The sequence below is a fragment of the Chrysemys picta genome, chromosome 9, assembly GCF_011386835.1.
Source record: "Chrysemys picta bellii isolate R12L10 chromosome 9, ASM1138683v2, whole genome shotgun sequence".
NCBI classification, from domain to species: Eukaryota; Metazoa; Chordata; order Testudines; family Emydidae; genus Chrysemys; species Chrysemys picta.
The window spans coordinates 3,743,606-3,756,933 of NC_088799.1; the positions used below are offsets into that span (position 1 = coordinate 3,743,606).

General features: G+C 47.7%; 1 long non-coding RNA gene across 1 annotated transcript in view; it reads right to left on the reverse strand.

Annotated features, from left to right (window-relative positions):
- Nucleotides 1–2,041: 2,041 nt before the first annotated feature.
- Nucleotides 2,042–13,328, reverse strand: part of LOC135973619 (uncharacterized) — a 58,671-nt gene continuing 47,384 nt past the window's right edge. Inside the window, exons 4-5 of the long non-coding RNA XR_010590529.1 lie at nucleotides 5,871–5,971; nucleotides 2,042–4,279 (exon numbers count right to left, since the gene is read on the reverse strand). This is a non-coding gene — a long non-coding RNA (uncharacterized LOC135973619). The remainder of the gene's footprint in view (nucleotides 4,280–5,870; nucleotides 5,972–13,328) is intronic.

Below are 13,328 nucleotides of genomic sequence, written 5' to 3' on the forward strand. Positions count from 1 at the left end.
CCGTGCCAGGAATCTTGGTGTCGAAACCATCTGCACCATGAGCCATCATTTTGAGATGCTCGGTCTGCAGAAGACTGTGCTGACAAGGTCTCTACCAAGCACCCTGCCGGCAGTGCCATAGAGGTAGTAGTGGAGACCATTGGAGGATGCTCTTGGCCTGGACTGGTGTATGGAGACCGGAAGGTTTTCAGGTGCCAGAGGGACCTAACTTGGGCCTTGTGAGAGGAAAGCTGAGGTGATCTATGCCTCTTCCTTTCACCAGGTTCCTCAGAGGCAGACCTGTCCTCCTGCTCTTCAGAAAAGCAGTGCGGCGCCCTATCCCTCTCTGCCGACGAAGAGGGTTTAGGACTGGAAGCATCACAACAACGCTTATTATGAGCTGAGGCCCTAGAGGGGATCAGAGCACTCGCAGTCACTGGAGCAATTCTGGTGGAGGACTGTTTGGAGCTGGGTGGATCTTGTTTACCGGGACCCGAGGCTGGCTGCATCCACTGGTCCAGCAGGTAAAGCTTTAAATGAGCCCCCCCAGCGTATGGAGTTCTTTTAGAGAAGGATAAATAGAGCACTTGTCAGTGACATGCCCCTCGCCCAAACCAAACAAGCATGTACCCCTCGGCGACGGGCAGTCACCTTGCGTCAGGCGCTGTATTTAAACCCTGGCAATTTTTTGCTCAGCCATAAGGGGTGAGTAACTAAATGACAGAGAAAAAGAACTACCCAGAATAGAAACCTACTATAAAAAGCTATTCCAAGCTAACTATTAACCCCCAGTGATAGGGAACTATGCACAGAACTATCCCTTTTAATCGCCAGTGTGAAAGTGACAAGATCACTGCTGAGTTCCATTTCACAGCCCCGGAGAAAGAAGAAGGGACAGAAGGTCGGTTGGCCTCACTCTGCCCTTCATGCTCTGGAAAGGGGGATGCCAGGGCATTCAGCAGGCTGCCCTCACGGCCACGCCTGGCCAAAAGGCTCCGCTATTAATCACACAGGGTGCGCGTGCACCAAACGTGGAGTATATATGGACAAGCACTCAAAGAACCAGCTTAGATTCTGGCTGGACACATGGTACTGGTACCTCTTTCCTGCAACTAAATCACACTAAAATAGTCTGAATGTACATGAATGATCGTGCTAATGTTTACTTTTCCATAAAAGCAGTTGATGTAGGTACTGAGGGATATTAAGTGATGGGAAACGGGAGGGGACCACAGGACAATCTCTCTCCGGAGGTGTGAAGTGGTCTATAACAATCCATGAGAATCTCTGCTATCTATCAAACTGGCCAAATGGTAAGAAAAGAAAAGGCTTTTGGGTAAATAATTTGGGAACAGGCAGAAAAAAGTTAAGTTCTTTGCACAGTATAATTCAAGGCTCTCTAGCATCAGCCATCCAGGGATTGCCGAGATGGGTTACCTAGGGAGGTGGTGGAATCTCCTTCCTTAGAGGTTTTTAAGGCCTGGCTTGACAAAGCCCTGGCTGGGATGATTTAGTTGGGGTTGGTCCTGCTTTGAGCAGGGGGTTGGACTAGATGATTCTATGAGATGCTCCCAGATTCTTTTGGGGGTGGGGGGGAAGAACCTGCCTCTCACGCTTTTTTCACTGGCCCTAAAACCACTTCCATGCCAGTCACTGCATTGCATTGCAGCTTCGTGACGTCTCACCAAAACACCTCTCTTCATGCTTCACCACCACGTGCCACCTCACAGCAACTGTGTCCCAACTTCCAGGAACTGGAAACCTTTGGAGCCTAATGTCATGGGGATGCTAACGGCTCAGGGATGACGCCTGTGTTAAGTGATTACTACCTATAATAAATACTTAGAAAAGTTTTATAAATAAAATGTTTCCCCACCTGAATGCTACAAGCACCTCATTAAAGTCTCTTCTTAAATCATTTCTCCTAAAGCATTCGTAATCAGTTCTGAAGAGCAAGACTGCGTCTGTTCTACAGCAGCTTGTAACATGCTGCTGGTGTGCTACTAACGCAACGTGTGCACCCCTTTAATACAGGATTTCAAGCTACTAAAGCAGGTGATACAGCACAGTATAATTTAATACATAATAATGAAGCATTTGGACACACAACTTTTAATACAGGGTAGGGTCCCTGTGAAATTAGTGATGCAATAGAATTCCCCTGCAGTCCCAGTTTTCTGCAAGTGAGGCTTAAGCCCAGCAAAGAAGGAATTAAAATTTTCGGCGCTGGTGAATCACTGGCTGCATTGGGTTATTTTCCTGTGCATTAGACGTTAATTATAACTAAGCGTTAGCCATCTGTTACACACCCTAATTATAGATGCATAACAATATTTCACAATGCCAACCGTTAAAAAGATCTGAGAGATTTCAGTACTCGCTGGCTTCCCTTGGGATCCTTTGGCCTCCCATTTCAAGTGCAAGTCCAGAGGGAAACTGCTTGCTGCCCCAGCGGTACATTTCCTACATTGTTATTTTTAAGGCAAACAGGACTGAATATGACAGTCGTTTAACTCAGGGACTCTGTATTCCCCCTTCTTTGGAAATGGCAGCAATAGGCCGCACACACACACACACACACACACACACACACACACACACTCCAGACCCTTTACCCACAGTGAATACTTTACTCCACCTGGTTCCCGTGAAGTGGCATCACACATGCACTAAGAGGTGCCACTGAGCATGAGCAAAGATATCACAATCTGCTCCGAACTGAAAACGGGCCCATTTTAAGCGACAAAAAACAGGGATTTTGACATTTTAAAGTTGACATTTGAATTTTTACATTATTTCGACTGGAGAAAAATAACCATTTCACGGAATTTGGCAGACAAGAGAAAAGCAAGAGGGTCAAAGTCACCTGAACCAGCTTCATAAATCTCTAATATCACCCAGTTCTAGCACCGTGCCCAGCGGAGCGAGATGGAAGCCAGTGGTTTCAGGTCACAGTGCTGTGTGAGCTCTTCTTTGGGCATCAGTTCATTTGTGGTTCACGCCTCATGTTTTACTTTGAGTGTATTGTTCAAATGAATAAAAAAACCTCGAAGCAAAACTCAGCTAGCACCACTATACCACGCTTAGATGGGGACCCAAACCACCGGGTCTCGTGTGTTTTCCACTTGCAACTATAACTGTCCAGGTTCAGGGGAATCCAGAGTCGGGTTTGCGAGTGGTTGAGTTGTGAGCAGGTAACAAACTGCAGATCCAGGCAGGTTATGCTTGGGAGTAGTGCAGAGCGTTAGCAGCACACTGAATATGTTGCCGCCTGTGTTTTCTCACCAACTCTTCTGGTGGCCTCAGCTATTACATTGAGCAGGAGGGGGTGAGGATCTGAACCCCTCGGGGCAGGGGAACAGTTACCCCCAACTCTCCTCTGGATAATCTCAGAGAGAAGAACGGAGGACGACATTCTATTTAAAAGTGGGATTTGTAAAACCACTTGCCCAGCGTTGGCCCAACTTTAACCCCTCCCATTGATTTCAATGCAGCAGCGTTAGACCAACGTCGAGTACATTTGAAAAATCCACATCCCACCAGCCAAATTCCCGCTGCCTTGGGTGAAGCAGGGCAGTCGGTGTCACTGCAAACGTACGTGGCACTTGCAACTTTACGCTTCCGCCTGGTTTTGTTTTTCCTTGGGTCTTTACATTGAACATTTAACGCTGTGTGGTCGCTGCTCTAAACTGAGAATAAAGATTGGCCCCCAGCTCACCCTGAGAGATGGCACCTGCAACCGAGGGGAGCTTGGGATGCAAACTGTGGATCGAGAAATGGATTTCAAATGCCACAAAACCCAGCAGTCTAACAAGACACCATCTGGAGGTGAAACTATCGTCATTAGCAAAGCTGCCACTGACTTCAGTAAGGCCAGGGTTTCGCCCCTAGGGCTTGGACTCATGCCCCTGTCTAGTCCAGACCACGGGATATAGTCAGATCTTTTCCATCCCCGTATCTGCCCTGGGAGGTATCAATCTGTCAGTCAGTCTGGGAAGAGAGTATTGGGAAATGAGCAACGCTCCCAGCACAGGAATCAGCACTGCAAGCAGTATCTTCACAGGCTCAGGGAGGTTGACACGGACACTCTGCAATCGGTTGCCTGTGGGGAAGGCAGATCAGGGAGCTGCGCAGACAGAGTCTAGAATTCAGTGTGGCATCTTTGAAAAGATAAACTTAAATGCTAATTATTTTGAATCAGATCACTCGAATTGAATCTCCATTCCTCGTTGTTTCTCAGATCTCTCTCTTTTCCCACCAAACCAATCTCAGCATCCAATCAGATCAATAATATAAGTGCCTAGACAGAAGAAAACCAGAAGGAGGGCCATAAGATTACAGATTGAACTGAGACATTTGCTTGGAGTCAGCACACCAGACGTGCGCCTTTACTCATGCATGTAGTACAAATTCACAATCAAAAGCCAGATCTTCCCCACCCACTACTCTGCATTCACTGAACGCCACCAAGTAATAAATTCAATACATACTGCACGGGGAGATTAAATTATGCTCCCTACATAGCAAGGACAGCTGCACGGTGCTCCGGATACATTAACAATGTAGATTGATATTGATTTTGGCTGATCTTAACACTGGTGACCTCAAGTCATGTTATGCCGCTAGATAAATCTGAAGATTAATGGAGGAGGAATTTGAACAAGGTCTATTACTAGTTTCTATAGACACACACTTGGCATTTCTGTTTGAGATCGTCGCACATGGCCTCACCCCGTGAAGTGCTGAGCTCAGAAGTTTCTGCATAGTCTAGGAGGTGCTCAACTTTTTTCAGGATCAGGCCAGGAGACAATGTTTTAGTGGAATCCCTTGAACTGGTTTAAATAATATTTCCATTAAAGTCTATTCACCTGAGTTTTTCCCCTCCTCCTCAGTCACTAAATAAATTACTCACTGTTGTTTTAAATTACCTGACCAACCCTAGCGATCGGGGTTAAAGCACTGGGCAGGGACTCAGGAGATCTGGCTTCAATTCTCATCTCTTCCACAGATTGTGTGTGACGTTGGGCAAACTACTTAATCTTTCTGTTCCTCGTTTGTCAGATGGAGAGAACAATCCTTTCTTTCTCCCACCTTTTGTCTGCCTTGTCTATTTAGATTACGAACTCTTCAGGGCAGGGATCGTCTCTTACAATGTGTTTGTACAGCACCTAGCACTGTAAGCTCCCAATCTCGATATGCATTGTTATGCTAGGGGCTTGGATGAAACCACATTGAAACTGGTGGGCGTAGCCACTAGGCTTCATTGAGGATAAATGCAAGAAACAATTAAGCCTCTTTCTGGATCCTGACAGCTGAGACAATAGGCACCGCCATCCAAAACACAAGCACCCAGCAAGGCCTGAGTAAAAGCTGAACCATGCGGCCCAACGGAACTCCTGGCAAAACACATTGGTTGGAGGAGCTGTTTGTGTGAGAGAAGTGGCAGAGAGACACAGAAGGAGCAAAGAAAGCCAAGGAGACAGCCAGAACAAACACTGGCAATGTGACCCTGGAAAAAAGCCTAGAGAACATGCTTTTTGGGTACAGTGCTGGCTGAAAGAGGCTTGGGACTGGGAGCCAAGAAACTATCTCCTCTTATTGGATTCCTCTCGTGTTCAGGGAAACAGGACTTGGTACATTCTTTGTAAATAAACAGAGTTGCATCAAAGAAACACCTGCCTGTGACATCAATTTCTCCTCCTAACAACCAACCCACTAAACCCCAAATTGCTCAGGCGAAAAAAGGGGAATAGCATAATAATATTCCAGTGCCTATCAGAATTTGCTGATATACTAGGGCCACAGCATACAGGTGAATGAGGCCATGTCACGTAACATGCATTAAGTCTACAAACAGAAGCTTAACAGGAATAGGGGGTAGGGAGTGATACCTTTTTCTCCCAACTGTACACTTAAGCACTTGGATGGTCTTGCACACCTAGAAGTGAATTTCTCCCATTGCAGCCACATGCCTTGCCACGCTTTGTTGCTCCTAAGAAACAAACCGATCAGCGTTAGCATGGGGCAGGAAAATGATGGCTTTTAAGCAGATCTTAATTCGTGACTGTAAAACAGACCCCAGAAGTGAAAGGCGAAAGATGAATTTAAATTAAGATTAACGCCAACTCTAGATACACCTCCTGATTCAGGATCTTGTCCAATTACTGCCCAGTAACAGCCCCTTTCATTTGCCTCCTGCAGGAGGTAGCGCATTGCAGGCTGGCAGTATCTAGGGTCAAGCATGGGCTTTTGAAGTGTCAACATTTTGGAGAAGAGACGGGATAAGCTCTCAGCTAGATCAGGGTGGGTGGGGGTTGGCAGGGAGGGCACGATTCATTTTGTACTCTTAAATATCAGTTTTTCTGCAAGGCGAGCTATCCCAGGAACCCCTACTAAGGAACCCCTACTAAGGAAAGCTTTGTAGATACAGATGGGCCAAAAGCCAGCCCTCCTCCCATACTCTCTCAGGAGAAGGTGTGCAGGGCAAAACCTCCCAATCTGGGCTCATCTTCCCAGTTTTGGATCCACCCAGGGTTGAGTCAAGATTTTAGGTTCAGAAGCTGCCCTCCCTCCAGCCCTGCCTCTCCCTCTCACACCATCTGCCAGGGACGGCAGAAATCTCGCCATAATAGCAGGTTTGGCAAGATTCCTGCTATTTCGGGCCAGCCGTCGGATCCCTCACCACGAAGATCGAATCTATAAGATAATGACCATAACGAGCAGAATCCTGCCCTGGTTCCAAACTACAAGGACCTTCCTGGGGAGGGACCATGGACACGAAAGGGATCGTTAGTCTAGCAGAGACGGACATACTATCTAATAGCTGTAAATTAAAGCCAGACAAATTAAAATTAGCAATAATGCCCATGTTTTGAACAGTGAGGGGGATTAACCATTGGAACAAACTCCCCAGGGAAGCAGTGGATTCTCCTTCTCCAGAAGCCTTCAGATCAAGGCTGGAGCCTTTCTTGGGGCTTTCCTACAGGGCCTCACAGTTTGGGGAGAGAGAGGGAGAGGGAGAGAGAGAGAGAGAGAGTGTGTGTGTGTGTTACAGAGCACACTAACTCCCCCAGGGGGACATGGCGGGTGTGAACTAAAAAGGTACCTAGTTCAGGTTACCTTCATCCTGTTTAAAGAGGACGACGTTAACGTGAACTAGGTACCTTTTAGCTTGCGTCCACATGGAGGAATTACAGTGCCGCCCTTTGGAGCACACTGCTGTTCACACCCCCGTAGTCCAAACTGCAGGGCCATGGAGACAAAGCCCCAAAGAGATGATTTAGCCACACAAATTATTGGGCTCAATGCAGGGGTAACTGGGCAGAATCCTATGGCCTGTGTCACACAAAAGGTCAGACTAGTCTAATCTGACCTCCTGTCTGCCTATGGACTACCCCTGCTCTAGTCTGACCTCCTGTAGAACACAATGCAGAGATCTTCCCCGGCATTATTCCTAGAGACGAGCTTTTAAGTAAAAACATCGCATCTTGATTTACAAATTGCCAGTGATGGAGAATCCACCGCGACCCTGGGTAAATTGTTCCAGTGGTTAATTATTCTCACAGGTAAAAATGTTACACCTCATTTCAGTCTGAACTGGTCTAGTTTCAATTTCCAGCCATTGGCTCATATTAGAGCTTTCTCTGCTAGACTGAAGAAGCCATTATTACATATTTGTTCCCCTCTGAAATATGCATAGACTGTAATTAATTCACCCCTTAACCTTCTCTTTGTTAAGCTAAATAGATTGAGCTCTTTCAGTCTATCACTATATGGCAGGGTTTCTAATCCTTTAATCATTCTCGTGGCTCTTCTCTGAACCCTCTGCAATTTATCAACGTCCTTCCTGAATTCTGGGCACCAGAACTGGACACAGGATTCCAACAGCCGTCACATCAGTGCCAAACACAGAGGTAAAATAACCTCTTTGCTCCTATTTGGAAGTCCCCTGTTTATGCATCCCGGGATCACATTAACTCTTTTGGCTACAGCATCACCCTGGGAGCTCATGTTCAGCTGATTATACACCGACCCCCAAATCTTTTTCAGAGTCACTGCTCCCCAGGATAGTTCCCATCCTATAAGAACGACCTGTGTTCCTAGATACAGACATTTACACTTGGCCATGTTTAAAAGCTTATTGTTTGCTTGTGCTCAGTTTAACCAAGTGATTTAGATCTCTCTGCTTCCGTGATAAAAACGTTAAATAGCGTAGGGCCAAGAACCGATCCCTGCAGGACCCCACTGGAAACAAACCCGCTCGACAAGGATTCCCCATGTATGGTGAATTGATGGTTCCCTCTGCCCTTGAAAGCTCTGACTCCCATCACTGTTTGTAAATATGCATCCTGAATGGAGCCTCCCTAGCCGAAGGAGAATGCAGTGAGAGAAGCCAGAGTCCGGTATCACAGGGACCTGTGGAAGAAGGTCCCAACCAAGAAGGGAGAAAGTGAAAGTCATTGAGGGGTGAAAGCAGGAGTCTGTAGTCCTCTTCCATTAGCCGCAGAGAGGGCTCCTTTACCATGAGCCCCGAGCCCCATCTGCCATGGTCTGAAGTTGCAGATTACAGTCCGTCTGATAGGACTTGGATGGATCAGTAAAGCCAGCTCTGCTGACAGGTGGCAATACGCAGAAGATCCGGTCTCTGGGGAGAGGGGCTGAGCTCCTGGGAATGCGGAGACGCAGCCGCAACTGCCGATAAGGGAATCCCTCTGCTCCCTCGAGCACCTCCATACGCCAGATGCGCAGGCCCACTAGCATCCAGAATTGGGCTTTGAATGCTTCAGTGACTCTCCCGGGCTGCCTTCGCTGCCCTGGAAGAGTGTAATCCCGTGCACACATACCACCGCCCTGTGACTGCCGGGCAACAGACTTCCACAGGAAGGACGGATACAGCCAATTCCAGTCTGCGTCTCAGAGACCACCCGACACGTCATTCCCTGAAGCTTGTTCAGGAAACGGCTAAGCCCACCTTGTTTCAAATCCCTGCTTAATAGTTCCCCAATTCTTTCCCCTCCTGCCCCCATACAGGCAAACTGTGAAATTGCAAGCCCGTGTGTGACCAACCGGTGAACTGTCCCCCTTCCTCAGTCCCCTCTCTCACTTCATGCCACATTTCTTGCACCCCTCGATTGCACAGAAAATGTTATGCGTGAACTGCACAAGCTGAGAGGCAGAACGCAACCCCAACCCTTTCTGTTTAACATCGGAGAAGAGGGTTATTTTAAAGACAGAACCACTTTAAACCTTTTCCCCAAAGGTTACCTTTTTAATAGCCCCAAGCCAGCACACATCACAGCGCCTTCCAATGATGCTGAAAACGACACACTGGAATCAAACGTCCACAAGAACTCTGCCGTGCTACTGCACGGTGTTTGCGGATTCGTAGTTATTGGGGAACGTTTTCAAACGCACCTCAGTCCCGATGAAAGTCAGAGGAATGTAGGTGCCTAAGTCACATAGTCACTTTGAAAACTGTACCCACTGTAACAATTTCATACCTATCGAATGGTGCACTATTTAACATTAAGCTACACGCCATGGCCACTTGGGCCGAACAGGGAACAGAACTCAGGTCCTCTTACTCCAAATCCACAGGCCTGTATCAACAGATGTGGAGGAGAGTCTTCATTAGCACTCCGCAGTACAAAGCAGGAGACACGCAGTTGGTCAGTTCTCATTCTGTCCAGTGGAGGGCAGTGGTACACACACAGGATCACTATAATACGTAGTTGCATCTGAAGAAGTGGGTTCTTTTACCCACGAAAGCTTATGTCCAAATAAATCTGTTAGTCTTTAAGGTGCCACCGGAGTCCTCGTTGTTTTTGTGGATACAGACTAACACGGCTACCCCTCTGATAGTATAATATTTTGAAATCTTTAATACAGAGGCAAACTACTAAATACTACGGGGAACATGCTGCTGTTCTTAGAGAGCAAGATGAGGCTAAAGGCATGTGAAGTGAGGTTTTTACTCACAAAAGCTTATGCCCAAATAAATCTGTTAGTCTTTAAGGTGCCACCTGACTCCTTGTTGTTTGTGTACACAGAGTAATTGACCAGAATAGCTGTTGCAGAGTAACTCCCATGTGGACACATTATTCTGGAGTAAAGGTGATTTATTCCAGAATAATTCGTGCACTTCGAAAGCAGACTGCTTATTCTGGACGAAAACAACTTTTATTCTGGAATAGAGTCTACACATGAGAGCTATTCTGGAACCGTTTATTATGCAATCGCTTTTCTGGTTGATTTCCCCCTGTAGACCAACCTTTAGTTCTTGGACAGAGACTGCATTTTCAAAGGGAGACAATTACACCAGACACAAACAGCAACAAGACAATTAACTCCTCATTCCAAAGCACTTTGAAAAAACAAGTCATAGATAAGAAAGAAAATCTCCTCTCCAAAGGCGGAGGGTAAACGCCTTGCTTAATTATCTTTTTAAAAGCAACAAAGTGTCTTTTGCACCATGGCTCTGAAGATTAATTAGTTTTAGATCTCATTAAATAATGATCCAGTTCAGCTCTAATTAATTAAATTAGATCATCTTAGGCGGGTCCGCTGCAGCTCCTTCTCCTGTGTCAATCTTGATAGAGGTATCAAAAAAAGGCAGTGTTCAGGCAGCATTTCTCTGCATGGTGGGAATGCCCACAGGTCATGGGTGCAGCATATCACTTGTGAAACCTCCTGGACTTCAGGCTTCCTAATGAGATTGCACCTTCCCCGTGCAAGAATTCACACACACAGGAGGCTAATCTCTGGGCAAACAGTACATGCTGTGCACACTGAACCGCATTATTTTTCAGGGATGGGCCACGGAAATGATTCATTTCCTGAATATCTGCCATTTTCAGCCATCCTGGCCCGTATTCATGCTGCTCAGGCGTTCCCCGAATGCAGCTTGCTGCCAGGAAAACGCCTGGACCACTGGGTACACGCCCTCCTCAAGGCTTCTGGAAGGCGAGAAAGACCTGCCCCACTCCTGCCCCAGGAGAGCGAAGTGAAGGCCCTGTCCGGTCCTCACCGTCCCTTCGGTGCAGGGACAGAGACCGGAGAAAACATACCCAGCTGGTGCTTTTCTTCCTGGTCCTTGGAGATGAAAGCAAGGACCATCCACCTCCAAAGAGCCCCCGGCTCCTTCACAAACACCCCTTGCATCTCCCTCCCCATATATTTGAGGGCATCTGGTGAGAGCAAAAAGGCAGCAGTCAATATTACCCATCCCCTTTAGATACCTTCAGGAGGTGGTTAGCTGCTCCCAGTATCTGGATTTGCTAGGGGGTGGCTGGCTGGCCCACCCTCCATCTGGTGCCTTCGGGGGCAGCACCAGGATTAACAGCTCTCTGACACACACGGGTCTCTTGGGAGAGACTGCTGGGGCACTGCCCATCCCACCCACCAGCTTTCTGCGGCAGTAGGGCCAGCGCCAGTCCCTCTCCTGCTGTTGCAGCTGAGAGAGGCCCTAAACTGAAGTACGAGCCAGAGCAAAGAGGAGCAGCGGTATCTAGACCCAGAGTCATTCAACTGTGTCCAGTCCCTGGGCTCCAAACCTGGACACAGCATGCCAGTTCTCTGGAGCCTGTTTAGGCCCTGATTCAGGAAAGTGCTTACGCACGTGCTTCAGTTCCAATGGGACTTGCATGTCCTCCTACATAGGGATGCTTTCCTGAACTGTGGCCCCAGACAGTTACTCTAGGACAGGGTGGCCCACGAGCTGACTTTCAGTGACACTCACACTGCTCGGGTCCTGGCCACCGGTCCGGGGGGCTCTGCATTTTAATTTAATTTTAAATGAAGCTTCTTAAACATTTTAAAAACCTTATTTACTTTACAGACAATAGTTTAGTTCTATATTCTAGACTTATAGAAAAAGAGACCTAAAAATGTTAAAATGTATGACTGGCACGCGAAACCTTAAATTGGAGTGAATCAATGAAGACTCGGCACAGCACTTCTGAAAGGTTGCCGACCCCTGGGCTAGGACATGACTGGTCTGTGTCATAGGGTGGCTGGCCCTTTAAGGGGAGTTAGGCCCAGCCCCATCTGTAGCTAACCAGTTGCCTTCCAGCTGATGCTTGGTGGCCAGGGATCAGGCCATAGTTTGCTCACTTGGTTCTCATAAAAAAACAGCAAGTAGTTCAGTTGGGCCCGGCAGCCTGATCAAGGGAAAGCACCCCGTTCAGCTGAAGGCCTGTGGAGTGTAATTCAGCAAGAAGCGGGCTATGGAGGAGATCAGAGCAGAGGGGCTTGGGTTGGCACCAGGCAGACAGCCTGTGGAGGGTAGGCCAGCCCCTGAAGAATACCCTGGGTCAGGCTGCAAGGCACATGATGGATAGGCTAAACTTGTGTTATTTTGAAGAAATAAGACTGAAGCCGTGAAGACAAAGGGGCTGGAATCCCGTGGCTGGAGAGTGTTCTGTGGTGCATGGGCTGGGGAAATGAGCCCACCCATTTACAGACGGTTAGCTGCTCTTTTGGGATCAAAAAGTCCACATTTCATGTTGCTTAGGATTGGTGGCCAAATCACCGTGCAGATCCCAAACACTCGCAGAAACCAGAGTGTGCAGAGGTCTACACAGTGATTTGGCCTCCTCCAATTCCATATCGAGGTAGAGGTGTGTGTACACACACACATGGCAGGTTTGTGGTATATTAACATTGTCAGTTTTCCCAAAACAATATTAAGTGACATGCAGCTCATCTTAAAACCACGTGTCCACATAGTGCTGCTAAGAGGTAACTGAGTGGCAGCCCAGGATAATGAAATCATAGCTGTCCCGCAAACAGCTACATCCCACATCGCTGACCCATAACAAGCCTCAAACTCTGACCCACACCTATAGGGACGGCAGGGGAGCTCAGCCTCCATGGCCGGTTCAATCCTTGACTCCTCTGCTGGGCCTGCCCATGAGGTGGCTGATCCGCGCCAAGTGTGGTGGCAGATTTTGTGCTGTGAACACCTATTCCACTGGGAAGCCAAACGAGACACTCTCCAGCTCCGTTCACATCCAGCCTTCGGCTTGGCAGGCTTCAGACCTCGCTTAAGTGCCACAATCAGATCTGTGGAAACTTGAAGTGCTCCAGCAAGTTAAAATTACCCTGAACTCCTGCAATCTGAGATCTCCCAAGTGCCCCCACATTAAGGAGATTATACAAAAATGTGAAGTGCTCTAGTCATTTGAAAGTGCCCTGTGCTCTGCCCAGGGTCGTGGGACATTACTGGACTGCTTCAGATGGCTCTGGAAAGCTTTGCAGTTTGGGAGTCGATCAACCCTAGAAGAAGATGCACAGACATCTCTGAAAACGCTAGTGACTGGAGATGGAAATGGACAGAGGACCTGTGCCAG